This window comes from Primulina eburnea, chromosome 14 (genome assembly GCF_022965805.1).
Source record: "Primulina eburnea isolate SZY01 chromosome 14, ASM2296580v1, whole genome shotgun sequence".
NCBI lineage: Eukaryota > Viridiplantae > Streptophyta > Magnoliopsida > Lamiales > Gesneriaceae > Primulina > Primulina eburnea.
In genome coordinates this window covers 27,158,612-27,174,196 of record NC_133114.1, presented here as the reverse complement: position 1 = coordinate 27,174,196, position 15,585 = coordinate 27,158,612, and positions in this window count along the sequence as shown.

The window sequence follows — 15,585 nt, the reverse complement described above, 5'->3', positions numbered from 1 at the left end:
TTTTATGGATTTTATATATTTTTAGTGATTATTACAGAATCTCACAAATTTATAAATAGATTTATGTAGATTCATGTAAACTTTTTTACATGATTTTTATCAACTTTTGTGAATTTTTTTTATAAGATTTTATAAATTTTGTATTTAATTATAACATATTATTTTTATTATTTCTTTGAATCAATAGTTAATTGACATATATAATTTTTCAATATATATATTAATAAATAAATTTACTTGTTTAAAAGTTATATCATTTAAACTTTACATGTGTATATATGTGGGTTTGTATGCATGTTTGTAAATTTTTTAAAATAAATCAATTGATTAATCTATAACATTGTTTTTGAATTGAAAATATACATATGAAAAGAATAATATTTAGCATTGTGTAGATATAATTTTATATAAAAATATCATAGTTTACATATTAATTGAAAATGCTAAAAGAAATTTAAAAAATCATAGTTGTTGCGAGGCTATTCAATTATTAAGAATTAAACGACATTTTTTGGATCGTCTTTTATTATTATTGAATATTGCATTAATTTGTATGAATCATAAATTAAAAATCACAAAATCAATTCTAGAATTCAAAATTTCCTATGATATTAAAATAAAAAATTATTAAATGAATAATCTGCCAAAAATGAAAATTTTGAAAGGGAAAGATGAAAATATATATAGAGATACACTTCGAGAGAGTGATAGAGATAGATGAGAGGAGAGAAGATACGAAGAGAGTTGATGTGAAGCGATAGAAAGAAATAAATAGGTTGTGAATGAGTTAGAAGTTTTAAAAATCCATCCAAATAGAATGAAGATAAGAAACAGAGATCATTTTGTATGCTCTAGAGTATGAGTGTATAAGTGTAAATGAATCGAGTTGGTTTACGAGTTTTTATAATCGGTTTGATAAATATTTGAATCATATTCAAACTTATTGAACTTTAGTCGAACCCTAACATGTTTGAACATTTTTTCGAGACGAACTGGAACTAAAATTATTTTGTTCGATTGTTCACGAGTCGCTTGCGAGTCTTATTACTTTTTTAATATAATGATATAATAAATATATATACATTTTGAACATTTCGGACATTTCGGACATTTCGAGCTTTCAACCAAAGTTCTTGAATCTTAATATCTGAGCAATAGTTCAAATAGTTCACGAATATATTCGAATATTTCGAGCCGATCGAGCTCGAGCCAAAATGATTGAAAGCTGAGCCAAGTTCGAATTCGATATACTTAATTTAATCCGAACTCGAGCCGTAATTATTTAATATCATTCGGTCTGATTCGTTTCCACCCCTACTTTGGAAGATATATTAATAGAATAATTACCGAAGGAGTGATACATAATTTTGCCTTGATTGGGTATAACGTGAAAATTAATCAAAATTATTTGGTATAAAGGGTTAGATGGATGACCGCTTCAAAATTGCAATTATCATTCATATTTTTAAATAATTTAGTCATTATTTATTTGATAATTTATCCAACAAAAATAAAAACCACTCACAAAAGTAGACAACAGTAATAAATAAATAAATAAATATGCTTAAAAATGGTTTTTTAATTAAATAAATAAATATTTTTGACAACAATCCCGAATAACTCGAAAAAAATTAAGGAAAAAAAATAAAAGAAGCCTAGAATCCCATAAAACAAAGAGTAATAAAAATTAAAAGAAAAAATTCACGTCAACTTCAAAATACTTATAAGTTATGCTTAAAATACACTCAAAATAAGTGATATTTCATATTCATCACAAAATTAAAGCTCCCCTCCAAATCAAATATTTTCGTCAAAATGCAATCTTATAGCAGACCCCTAAAAAACTTGTGTTTCTTAAATATATAACAGCATTTGTTCAAATTTAATACAAAGAAATGACTCAATACGAGCCATTGATCATTCTGTTTTCAAGTGATACCTACTCATAATAAATGACGCCAAGATTTTTTAAGTTGATTGATACCCTATGAATATGCTCATCAAGATCAGGTCCAAATCGGATTTTGGACCCCAGCCCATCCCTAACCAAGATAGAATGCCCATGTGTACTCCTGTAAATATCAGGTTTGAGTGTCTAATTGGGGATTCATTATATTGACTTTCAGCAACACCCTTAGCTGATCTCTCACTCTATTCGCAGTATATGAGTTGAGCATCAGATGGGCTACGCCGGGATACCCTCTCGGCTCCCATATAACGGCCCATTTCGTGATTTCAGGTCTAGAGTAAATTCGAGGTCTGCATTAGGACTGCTATCACCTGCTGGAACCGGACATTAAATTTTCTAGTGAGTATCACTCGACGCCATTTGTGGGAAGTTTGAGCTGAGACGCAGAGATGGTTGGCTGGAGAGGAAGAAGAAGAACTAACTCATTGTCGTCGCGTTCTCAGTTGAGACCCGAACAGCTTCTTCTTGAGGAGACGGGACGTGAACAACCTCGTCCTGAGACGAGAGCCGAAGAACCTCGTCCCGGTGAGAATGTGGGTAACTTGACCCTAGAACAATTGTGTCAATTCATTAACAAGACAGTAGACGAGGCCATGAAGAGGAACCAAGAATCTATGTTTTCCGAAGAATAGACCACTCGCTAGGAACCAGAGGAGAATGCAGAAGGCCGTCAGATCAGGGTTAAAGAGACGCGACCCCTCCCAAGTGGGGAGAATCTGGAGATGGAGGAGATGTGGAGGGAGATAACAATGTTGAGGCAGCAATTGGGAAACAGAGCTCTAGCGTCCAAGAAAGAGAGTTCTTTTTTCCCCGCCATTTTGGAGGAAGGGATTCCCCCAAGTTTTCGACAGTCAAGCGTGGGAGAGTATGATGGTCGTATTGACCCAGAAGAACACTTGAGAAGATTTGAGAATACAGCTTTGTTACATCAGTATTCAGATGGTGTTAGGTGCATGTGTTCCTGTAACATACCGTACTTTTACTACTTCAAAATTTGCGGAAAAATTAAAAATTTTCTTTAACATAAAATATCCTTTAACATTTATCATAAAATATTACAACCAAGTCTCCCATAAGATATGGTTGTTCAAAACATCATCAAATAAAATGGTTCACCAACATACTTGTTCAAATTATTTCTCATTGGAATATAAATTCAGAGTATTTTAAAATCCTTAAAACATAAACTTGACGGTCCTCGGGTTTAGCCTCCCGCTCAGTCCAAGCCTGCCCCTTGGTCACCATCTCCCGTCTCCACATCAACATAATCACCTGCATCGATCAAATCTAGTGAGTCTAAAGACTCAACACGTATAAACTGGGAATAACGAGTGCTACATAATAAAATCGCATACAACTTCAAAATAGATCGTACATACTTCAAACTTGAACTTTTCATAATAAACTTAAATTTTCATAAATTTGCTCTTTGCATTAACTTTGAACGTATTTGCATACATAATATGACGTGCCATCACATAAACTTTTCTTTAAACATACTTTCATACTTCAACATACTTAACTTCATCATTTTGCGTAGAGGATGTTTCAAAGCAAGTGACCCTTAACATAATAAATATCTGATCAGACAAACCACAGTACTGGGCTGACAGGGACGTATCCACTGCCACATACATGAGATCCCTGTTCATAATTTAACAGGCCAGTTGATCCACGTTCATAATTTAACGCTTCACAACCACGATCTAACCCGTTCATAATTTAACGGGCGGATTGGTCCCTGTTCATAATTTAACGTTTTCCAATCCTAACTTCAAACCCGTTCATAATTTAACGGGGTGGAGAGGTCCTCGGCCACGTTCACCGACTTCCAAACCCATTCACTTTTGGTCACAAGACATTTAGCATACCTCAAAAACTTCAAATATTTTCTTTGCACGTCATACATACTTACTTGGCATTGAGGGATTCGTTGGACTTCGATCGGGGCCGTTGCTGCACATACTAACATGAATTTAAAATACTTAACTTGCATGTCTTAGACGTAGGTACTTGAACTCACCACCAAAGTTAAAAAAATAGCTTATGACCTTCTAGTTCGCTCCGGACTTGACCTCGTATAATTATCGTACTAAACCATGACATAAAACCATAAAAACAAATCCTATATTTTTACATAAATAAATTTTAACCATGGTGCTAAATCATGATATAGAACCCCGAAGCAAATCCTAAAAAAAAATAAAAAAAAAAAAAAATTTTTTTTTTTTTAAATTTTTTTTTTTTTTTAAAAGGGGTACACGGACCCCGTGTGGGGGTCCGTGTACAGGTCCGGGTAGGCTCGAAAATTTCATATTTTTGAAGGAAAACGGACACGGACTCCGTGAAGGGGTCCGTGAAGGGGTCCGGGTACATACTGGACATGGAAATTCACGAAAATTCAATTCATTCTTTCAACCCAAGCCTAAGGAACATGAACCAACACCTCAAGACTCATCTTAGGATATTATTACATTGATTGAAATCCATACGAACACCCCAAGCATCGACAAATAACTTCAATACAACAATAAGCCGTAATTCGACATCGTTTCGCTTCCTACGACTTCTATTACATTCCAAGCCAATCCCGACCCAAACGAACCACCAAATAACATCTAAACACATCCCATAACATACCTAAATACAGTAGCACAAGCCCGGCGATGCCCAACGAAGCCTGCAACAATTATCTTCAAGAACATAATCAACATTCATAACTTTCTTGAAACACGATTTGAGCAGTCATACGAAAAACATCATAACTCACTCGTTTTTAATCCAAATAAATCGAATTTTATATCAAATCGAACGTATCAAAAAGATCTACGTTTTTGTAGTTAAAAGTTTTCTCAAAATATATACCGAAAAATTTCAGTTTTCGAAAGAACATCAAAACATGAGTTTTCGGATCTAAAATTTGTTCAAAACATATTCAATACATTTCTTGCTCAAACTTCTACATCATATATACATTTTTATGCTTAAAAACAACTCAACATATAATATGACATGATCGATGCAGCAAGAACAGATTATACGTGCCTTTTGATATTTAAAAATACCGTAACGACGATACCGAAGCGGAGATGATACGGGAGAAAATCCGGGACGAACTTTGCTCGATTTTTTTCTTTGAAGAAAGCTCACTAAAAATTTGTTGCTAAAAATTCAGAGATTGTACGTGTATATGTAAGGAGAACTTGGAGAGGAGAAAATAATAATAATAAGGAGATTGATTGATAGAAAGAAGTTTTAAAAACCTTTCTTTCTATTAGTCAAAAAGGTTGAATGGAATGTGTTTTATGTTTTGTGTGTGTTTGTGTGTTTACGTGTAGTTGTGTGTGTAGAGTGTGTGTGTTTGTGTTTTAATATATATATGTGTATATATATATATATATATATATATATATATATATATATATATATATACAAACAATTGTAACATGTGTATCTAATATGATAAAAATATACTTAAAAACATTTATCATACTAATTTAAAATAAATCTCATATTAACCCCACTATAAATTTTAACTTTAAATAAGATGCACAAATGCTAAAATTCTAAAATTTTAAAATCAAATAATCATTTAAATAATTTAATTAAGCTCTTAAAAAATTTTTTTTAAAAATTAATTAAATTATTTAAAATACTCCATCCTTATCTTAAATAAAATACTGCATTAAAATTTACTAAAAATCGTCCCGGTCTCCTTTCCTCAATCTCGCCTCGAATAATCGCCTGAAACATAAACTCTAGAAAACATTTTAACGTACAATAAATAAACATAAATAATTAAAATAATGAAATTTCATAAATTAAATAAATGCATGGATTTTACGTATACTGATTTTGGGCTTTACAATATCTTCCCCACTTATAAAAATTTCGTCCTCGAAATTAAGTCTTACCAAACAATTCTGGGTAGCGAAGTCTCATATCTGCTTCAGTTTCCCAAGTGGCTTCCTCCAATGATTGATTCAACCACTGAACTTTTACTAACCTAGTCGTCTTATTTCGAAGTCTACGCTCTTGCCGGTCTAAAATTTGAATCGGTCTTTCTTCATAGGACAAGTTTGGAGTCAACTGCAATGGCTCATGGCTCAGAACATGCGAAGGATTTGTTAGATACTTCCTCAACATTGAAACGTGGAAAACATTGTGCACTCCGGACAGATTCGGCGGTAAAGCTACACGATAAGCTAGTGTCCCAACTCTGTCAAGAATTTCAAAAGGTCCAATAAATCTCGGACTCAGCTTACCTCTTTTCCCAAATCTCATCACACCTTTCATAGGTGCTATCTTGATGAATACATGATCACCTACTGCAAACTCAAGATCCCTCCTTCTCTTATCAGCATAACTCTTCTGGCGACTCTGAGCAGTCTTCATTCTATCACGAATCTTGACCACCACATCTGCAGTCTGCTGAACTATCTCTGGACCAAGTTCTGCTCTCTCACCAACTTCATCCCAATGAACTGGTGATCTACACTTCCGTCCGTACAAAGCTTCGTAAGGAGCCATACCTATTGATGATTGGAAACTGTTATTGTAGGTAAATTCCACTAGAGGTAGTCTAGACTCCCAAGTCCCCTGAAAATCAATCATACAGGCTCTCAACAAATCTTCTAATATCTGAATCACTCGTTCAGACTGGCCATCTGTTTGAGGGTGAAACGCTGTACTGAATAACAATTTCGTCCCCATGGCTGCATGTAAGCTCTTCCAGAAGGACGATGTAAACCTCGGATCCCTATCGGACACAATCGAAACTGGGAACCCATGCAAACGAACTATCTCGTTGATGTAAAGTTCCGCATACTGCGTCATAGAGAAAGTCGTCTTTACTGGCAAAAAGTGCGCTGACTTGGTGAGTCGGTCCACAATAACCCAAATAGCATTAAAACCCTTAACTGATCTTGGCAATCCAACTACAAAATCCATAGTGATATTCTCCCATTTCCACTCTGGGATAGGGAGTGACTTAAGCAATCCTGCTGGCCTCTGATGCTCTGCCTTTACCTGTTGACAAGTGAGACATTCTGATACATATCTGCGGATGTCTCGTTTCATTCCTGGCCACCAATACAAAATTTGCAGGTCTTTGTACATCTTGGTACCTCCTGGATGAATAGAATACGGAGATGCATGTGCCTCTGACAAAATATCATGTCTGATTGAATCACCACTAGGCACCCACATTCTATCTTTGTATCTCACAATACCATCTGACACTGTGTAGAGAACACTGCCCTTCGCTTCATCTTTTAGTCTCCATTTCTGTAGTTGCTCATCTGAAGACTGTCCTGCTCGAATACGATCTAACAAGGAAGATTTGACTGTCAGATTAGACAGCTTAGGAGTTCTGCCCTTGCAGTAAACTTCCAATTCAAACCTTTGAATCTCATACTGAAGATATCTCTGAGCTGATAAATGAGCTATGACTGCAACTTTTCTGCTCAATGCGTCTGCGACAACATTAGCTTTTCCCGGATGATAGCTAATTTCACAGTCGTAATCCTTCACCAATTCTAACCAACGTCTTTGTCTCATATTTAATTCTTTCTGAGTGAAGAAATATTTGAGACTCTTGTGATCGGTGAAAATCTGACATTTCTCACCATATAGATAATGTCTCCAAATTTTCAATGCAAAGACAACAGCTGCTAACTCAAGATCATGTGTCGGGTAATTCTTCTCATGCACCTTCAACTGCCTGGAAGCATAAGCTATGACCCGACCTTGTTGCATCAATACTGCTCCCAAACCGAGCTTAGATGCATCAGTGTATAACACAAAATCTCCTTGCCCTGATGGCATGGCTAACACTGGTGCTGAAATAAGAGCTTGCTTCAAAGTATCGAAGCTCTTCTGACATTCATCGCTCCACACAAATTTGGCATTCTTCTTGGTCAATGAAGTAAGTGGCACTGCTATGGATGAAAACCCTTGAATAAACTTTCGGTAGTAACCAGCTAAACCCAGAAAACTACGGATCTCAGATGCATTCTTTGGCTCAACCCATTCTTTGACAGTTGCTACTTTCGCTGGATCCACCTCGATACCACTACTAGATACTATATGACCCAAAAACGCTACTTTTTCCAACCAAAATTCGCACTTACTGAATTTCGCAAATAACTTGCGACTCTGAAGAATCTGTAAGACTATCCTCAAATGCTGGTTATGTTCTTCATGGCTCTTCGAGTATATGAGGATGTCGTCAATAAATACTATGACGAACTGATCAAGATACTGATGGAATACTCGGTTCATTAGATCCATGAAAATAGCTGGAGCATTCGTTACTCCAAACGGCATCACTAAGAACTCGTAATGCCCATACCGGGTCCTGAAAGCTGTCTTGTGGACATCTGCATCCTTCACTTTCAATTGATGATACCCTGATCGAAGATCTATCTTAGAAAATACGGTAGCTCCCTGCAATTGATCAAACAAATCTTCGATTCTAGGCAATGGGTACTTATTCTTGATCGTCACCTTATTTAACTCGCGGTAATCGATGCAAAGCCTCATGCTCCCATCTTTCTTTTTCACAAATAGTACCGGTGCTCCCCAAGGTGAGAAACTTGGGCGAATAAATTCCTTGTCCAGAAGCTCCTGTATCTGTTGCTTGAGTTCTAACATCTCAGTTGGAGCTAATCTGTATGGTGCCTTAGAGATTGGCACGGTACCTGGCATGAGATCGATGACAAACTCCACTTCTCTATCCGGTGGAAGTCCTGCAACATCATCTGGAAAGACGTCTGGAAAATCTCTGACTACTGGAACATCTGATATAGATGGAGTGGTTACTTCAGGTGCTGACACAATACTGGCCAAGAAAGCCTGACACCCTTTGGAAATCAATCTCCTCGCCTGTATACAGGAGATCATGCGAGGAAAATTCCTCCATCTAGCTGGCTCGAATAGAAACTGCTCCATGCCTAATGGCCTGACCAACACTGATCTCTTCTGAAAATCAATAAGAACTCGATTCTTTGTCAACCAATCCATTCCCAAAATGATATCAAACTCTGGCATTGGCAATATGATCAAATCTGCATACACCAAGTGACCCTGCAGTTCTAGATCAATATCTCTGACCACACTGGTGGCTAACAACTCTTCCCCTGATGGAAGTGTCACTGAAAAGTTCACGTCTAGGCCAATGGACTTGATGTCCAAATGATTAGCAAAGGTCTCCGATATAAAGGAGTGAGTGGCTCCTGAATCTATCAGTGCAGTTGTGGCTAATCTCTTTATGAAAATATTTCCTGAGAGATGTTAGCACAACACCAAACTTATATCCCAAAATACTAGCAATTAACTTTAAGCATAGTTGAAATCAATATATTCCAAGTCAATCTAAAATCTTACTAGCACACTAATAATCTCAAATAAAATTTCCACATGCAAGGCAAATAATACTGAGCTTAAATAGAAATGATTACCGGTCAGTAGTGTAGTGTCTGGGTTCGCCTCCTGTGCGTGCAGGGCGAATACCCTCCCTTGGGTTGGCTGCTTCCACTGCGGGCACTCTTTCAGCATGTGGTCACTGGCTCCACACTTAAAGCATTTGCCTGATCCATACAAACATGGCCCTGGATGCTGGCGGTTGCACTTAGGACACACTGGGAAAATAACGGGCTTCTGAGGTGCCCCCTGCTGTTGAACTGGACCTTTGCCCATCGGCGGTCCCTGATACGGCTTCTTCCCCGGCGGACCTTGGTAAGGCCTCTTATGCTGAGGCCGCTGATGCTGCTGCTGCTGGTGTTGCGGTGGTGCCGGATAGGGCCTCTTGCCCTGCCTGTCTGCCTCGATATCCCTCAGATCTTGTTCTGCCGCCAAAGCTCTAGAAACGGCAACTGCATATGTAGTAGGGCCAGCTACCCTCACATCACGGCGCAAGACAGGCCGCAAACCATCCATAAAATGTCTCAGCTTTGCCTGGACATCATTAGAAATCAGGGGTACAAAGTAACACCCCCTCTCAAACTTCCTGACGAAATCTGCCACGCTGCTGTCTCCTTGACGCAACGTCATAAATTCTCTGGTCAATCGGGATCTTACCTCTTCAGTGAAGTACTTGGCGAAGAACAATTCCTTGAATCCCGTCCAATTCAAAGTCTGCAAATCCACTGCCACTGATGCGCTCTCCCACCATAGCCTAGCGTCCCCTGACAGAAGGAACGTGGCACACCTGACCCTATCAGCATCGGTCAGCTCCATAAAATCGAAGATTACCTCGATGGACTTGATCCATCCTTCGGCTATCATCGGGTCAGTGGTACCCGAGAACTCCTTTGGACTCATCCTCCTAAACCTTTCATACACTGCTTCTGGCCTGGGTCTCTCCTCTGCACCCATTGCTGCAGCGTGGTTCCCCGCAAACTGTGCGAAGAATTGAGTCATGCCTGCAAGCATTTGTGCCTGCATATCTGGTGGTGGAGGAGGAGTGGCCCTTTCTCCATCATAAGTCTCTCTGTCCTCATCCCTTGCTCCACGGGCAATCAAACGTCTAGGAGGCATACTGTTATAAAATTTACCCAACATGCATGAACATAATATAAATTACATAAGATACACATAACTTAAATTTTTAAATATGTCCATGCTGAAATCATGACTATATACTTACTACATAACATAATTTCAAAATTTTAAAACTTACAGACTGAAGATGGGACTTTGTGAGCTTCTTGTGACTGGCAGTAGGCATAACCCTTTTCAAGAACACCGCTCTGATACCAACTGTAACATACCGTACTTTTACTACTTCAAAATTTGCGGAAAAATTAAAAATTTTCTTTAACATAAAATATCCTTTAACATTTATCATAAAATATTACAACCAAGTCTCCCATAAGATATGGTTGTTCAAAACATCATCAAATAAAATGGTTCACCAACATACTTGTTCAAATTATTTCTCATTGGAATATAAATTCAGAGTATTTTAAAATCCTTAAAACATAAACTTGACGGTCCTCGGGTTTAGCCTCCCGCTCAGTCCAAGCCTGCCCCTTGGTCACCATCTCCCGTCTCCACATCAACATAATCACCTGCATCGATCAAATCTAGTGAGTCTAAAGACTCAACACGTATAAACTGGGAATAACGAGTGCTACATAATAAAATCGCATACAACTTCAAAATAGATCGTACATACTTCAAACTTGAACTTTTCATAATAAACTTAAATTTTCATAAATTTGCTCTTTGCATTAACTTTGAACGTATTTGCATACATAATATGACGTGCCATCACATAAACTTTTCTTTAAACATACTTTCATACTTCAACATACTTAACTTCATCATTTTGCGTAGAGGATGTTTCAAAGCAAGTGACCCTTAACATAATAAATATCTGATCAGACAAACCACAGTACTGGGCTGACAGGGACGTATCCACTGCCACATACATGAGATCCCTGTTCATAATTTAACAGGCCAGTTGATCCACGTTCATAATTTAACGCTTCACAACCACGATCTAACCCGTTCATAATTTAACGGGCGGATTGGTCCCTGTTCATAATTTAACGTTTTCCAATCCTAACTTCAAACCCGTTCATAATTTAACGGGGTGGAGAGGTCCTCGGCCACGTTCACCGACTTCCAAACCCATTCACTTTTGGTCACAAGACATTTAGCATACCTCAAAAACTTCAAATATTTTCTTTGCACGTCATACATACTTACTTGGCATTGAGGGATTCGTTGGACTTCGATCGGGGCCGTTGCTGCACATACTAACATGAATTTAAAATACTTAACTTGCATGTCTTAGACGTAGGTACTTGAACTCACCACCAAAGTTAAAAAAATAGCTTATGACCTTCTAGTTCGCTCCGGACTTGACCTCGTATAATTATCGTACTAAACCATGACATAAAACCATAAAAACAAATCCTATATTTTTACATAAATAAATTTTAACCATGGTGCTAAATCATGATATAGAACCCCGAAGCAAATCCTAAAAAAAAATAAAAAAAAAAAAAATTTTTTTTTTTTTAAATTTTTTTTTTTTTTAAAAGGGGTACACGGACCCCGTGTGGGGGTCCGTGTACAGGTCCGGGTAGGCTCGAAAATTTCATATTTTTGAAGGAAAACGGACACGGACTCCGTGAAGGGGTCCGTGAAGGGGTCCGGGTACATACTGGACATGGAAATTCACGAAAATTCAATTCATTCTTTCAACCCAAGCCTAAGGAACATGAACCAACACCTCAAGACTCATCTTAGGATATTATTACATTGATTGAAATCCATACGAACACCCCAAGCATCGACAAATAACTTCAATACAACAATAAGCCGTAATTCGACATCGTTTCGCTTCCTACGACTTCTATTACATTCCAAGCCAATCCCGACCCAAACGAACCACCAAATAACATCTAAACACATCCCATAACATACCTAAATACAGTAGCACAAGCCCGGCGATGCCCAACGAAGCCTGCAACAATTATCTTCAAGAACATAATCAACATTCATAACTTTCTTGAAACACGATTTGAGCAGTCATACGAAAAACATCATAACTCACTCGTTTTTAATCCAAATAAATCGAATTTTATATCAAATCGAACGTATCAAAAAGATCTACGTTTTTGTAGTTAAAAGTTTTCTCAAAATATATACCGAAAAATTTCAGTTTTCGAAAGAACATCAAAACATGAGTTTTCGGATCTAAAATTTGTTCAAAACATATTCAATACATTTCTTGCTCAAACTTCTACATCATATATACATTTTTATGCTTAAAAACAACTCAACATATAATATGACATGATCGATGCAGCAAGAACAGATTATACGTGCCTTTTGATATTTAAAAATACCGTAACGACGATACCGAAGCGGAGATGATACGGGAGAAAATCCGGGACGAACTTTGCTCGATTTTTTCTTTGAAGAAAGCTCACTAAAAATTTGTTGCTAAAAATTCAGAGATTGTACGTGTATATGTAAGGAGAACTTGGAGAGGAGAAAATAATAATAATAAGGAGATTGATTGATAGAAAGAAGTTTTAAAAACCTTTCTTTCTATTAGTCAAAAAGGTTGAATGGAATGTGTTTTATGTTTTGTGTGTGTTTGTGTGTTTACGTGTAGTTGTGTGTGTAGAGTGTGTGTGTTTGTGTTTTAATATATATATGTGTATATATATATATATATATATATATATATATATATATATATATATATATACAAACAATTGTAACATGTGTATCTAATATGATAAAAATATACTTAAAAACATTTATCATACTAATTTAAAATAAATCTCATATTAACCCCACTATAAATTTTAACTTTAAATAAGATGCACAAATGCTAAAATTCTAAAATTTTAAAATCAAATAATCATTTAAATAATTTAATTAAGCTCTTAAAAAATTTTTTTTAAAAATTAATTAAATTATTTAAAATACTCCATCCTTATCTTAAATAAAATACTGCATTAAAATTTACTAAAAATCGTCCCGGTCTCCTTTCCTCAATCTCGCCTCGAATAATCGCCTGAAACATAAACTCTAGAAAACATTTTAACGTACAATAAATAAACATAAATAATTAAAATAATGAAATTTCATAAATTAAATAAATGCATGGATTTTACGTATACTGATTTTGGGCTTTACAGTTCCTCGGCACGTTGATGAGATCAGCCTAGCAGTGGTTTAATACGCCGCAGCCCAACTCCATATGGTCTTTCGAGGATTTTTCCACTGCTTTCTTGAATCGATTTGCTAGCAGCAAGAGGTATCAGAAAAATTACCTAAGCCTGTTTGTGATGAAGCAACAAAAAACTGAAACTTTGCGAAAATTTATTCAGTGTTTCAACAATGCAGCGTTGGAGATACCAGTGGCTACCTCCAACATCATGATAAGTTCTTTACCCAAGGACTGAAAGGAGGCGAATTCTTCAAATCGCTGGTCAAGAAACCTCCATTGAGCTATGATGATCTTTTAGCTCGGGCAGAAAAGTATGTGAATCTAGAAGATGCCCAATGACACAAGAGAATGGAGTAGCAGCCCGGTGGAGTAAGGTTAAGGGAGCGGAGAGGGGAGGGGAGGTAGAAAGAGATGCACCGGTGAAAGAGAAGAGAATAAAGCCAAAGGTATAGGAAAATTCTCATCACATGTTTTTCTGCATAGGAATCAAGACAATGTGATGGAGGTGAGTGAATCGGAAGGGAGGTGGGAGAAATCGCAGAAGGTTGAGAGTGGTGCTAGATTGCCTCCGGGTGATAGACAAGAAAGGTCCTCATCCGGAAGCCACCCGAGGTCTCGCCCATCCCCTAAGAAAGGTCAAGGCCCTCCCTGGATAAACCATAGGGTAGGAGAGCCGAGAAGGGAGTGGCTGGGTCAAGATGTCCCTCGAGAGCCTGCCGATCCGAGGAAGAGAATGAACGAGGACAACCCTCCTACGAGAGGAATGGTTTAATTTATATGATCTCGGGAGGTGCTATCGATGGAGACTCCGGACGAGCTCGGAAAGCACACGAAAGAAGGTTGGAGAACTTTGAGATATCCAGGGATGCAGACTTACCACAAGATCTCATCATTAGCTTTGGGCCGGAAGACCTCCGAGACGTTGTGGCTCTACATAATGATGCCTTGGTGGTGACAGCTACCATTGCCAATTACGATGTGGGGAGGATCTTTATTGATAATGGAAGCTCCGTGAATATTTTATTCAAGAGAACGTTGAATCGGATGAGAGTTGTTCGTAGGACATGTCATTCTGCCTTTGGGTCAAATCGTTCTTCCCTTGTCCTCGGGGAATGATCATCGACGGGTAACAAAGATGATAACCTTCAAAGTGGTAGATCACCATCATCGTATAACGGAATCTTGGGACGGCCTGTACCAAAAGATTTTAGAGCTGTAGCTTCTACCTATTATCAAAAGCTTAAGTTTCCCGTGGGAAATGTTGCTCGTATTGGAGAAGGAGGTCCAAGAGGTAGCGGACGAAGAACCTGAAATTGTAGAGTTGGGGTCCAAGTAAAAGAAACTCCACATAGCCCCTGACCTTGAGATGTTGGAAGAGAAAAGAGAGTCTGCGAGCATTCGCATGAAAGCTTATAAAAATCGTATTCAGAGAAGCTTCTAAGTGGGTGACTTCGTCTTGGGGAGGTACAATAGGAGCAGAGAGGAAATTTGGAGAGTACGCAGGGCAGAGCTTTAAAATGACCCTGGAATACCAACTACCTTAAAAAATATTACTCTTGACTTTATTGTTGATGCATTCCATTTCTTAATTTGTCATACATAATCAATTGAAATTTGATAAAACTGAGTTTTTGTATTAAGTTCTTTAATGTTGTTGTATTATTAGGATGACATGAGCTGGAGTTCACCTACTTGGGCTGCGCTTAGTAGAGAATAAGAGTTGGGGATGAGAAAATATTAAATTTTACCTACTCAGGATGCACCTAGTAGAGGAGAAGAGGTGAGGAGGATAAAAATTTAAATTTTACCTACTTGAGATGTGCCTAGTAAAGGAGAAGAGTTGAGGAGAAGGAAATTTAATTTTTACCTACTTGAGATGCGCCTAGTAGAAGAGAAAAGTTGAGAAATTTAAATATAT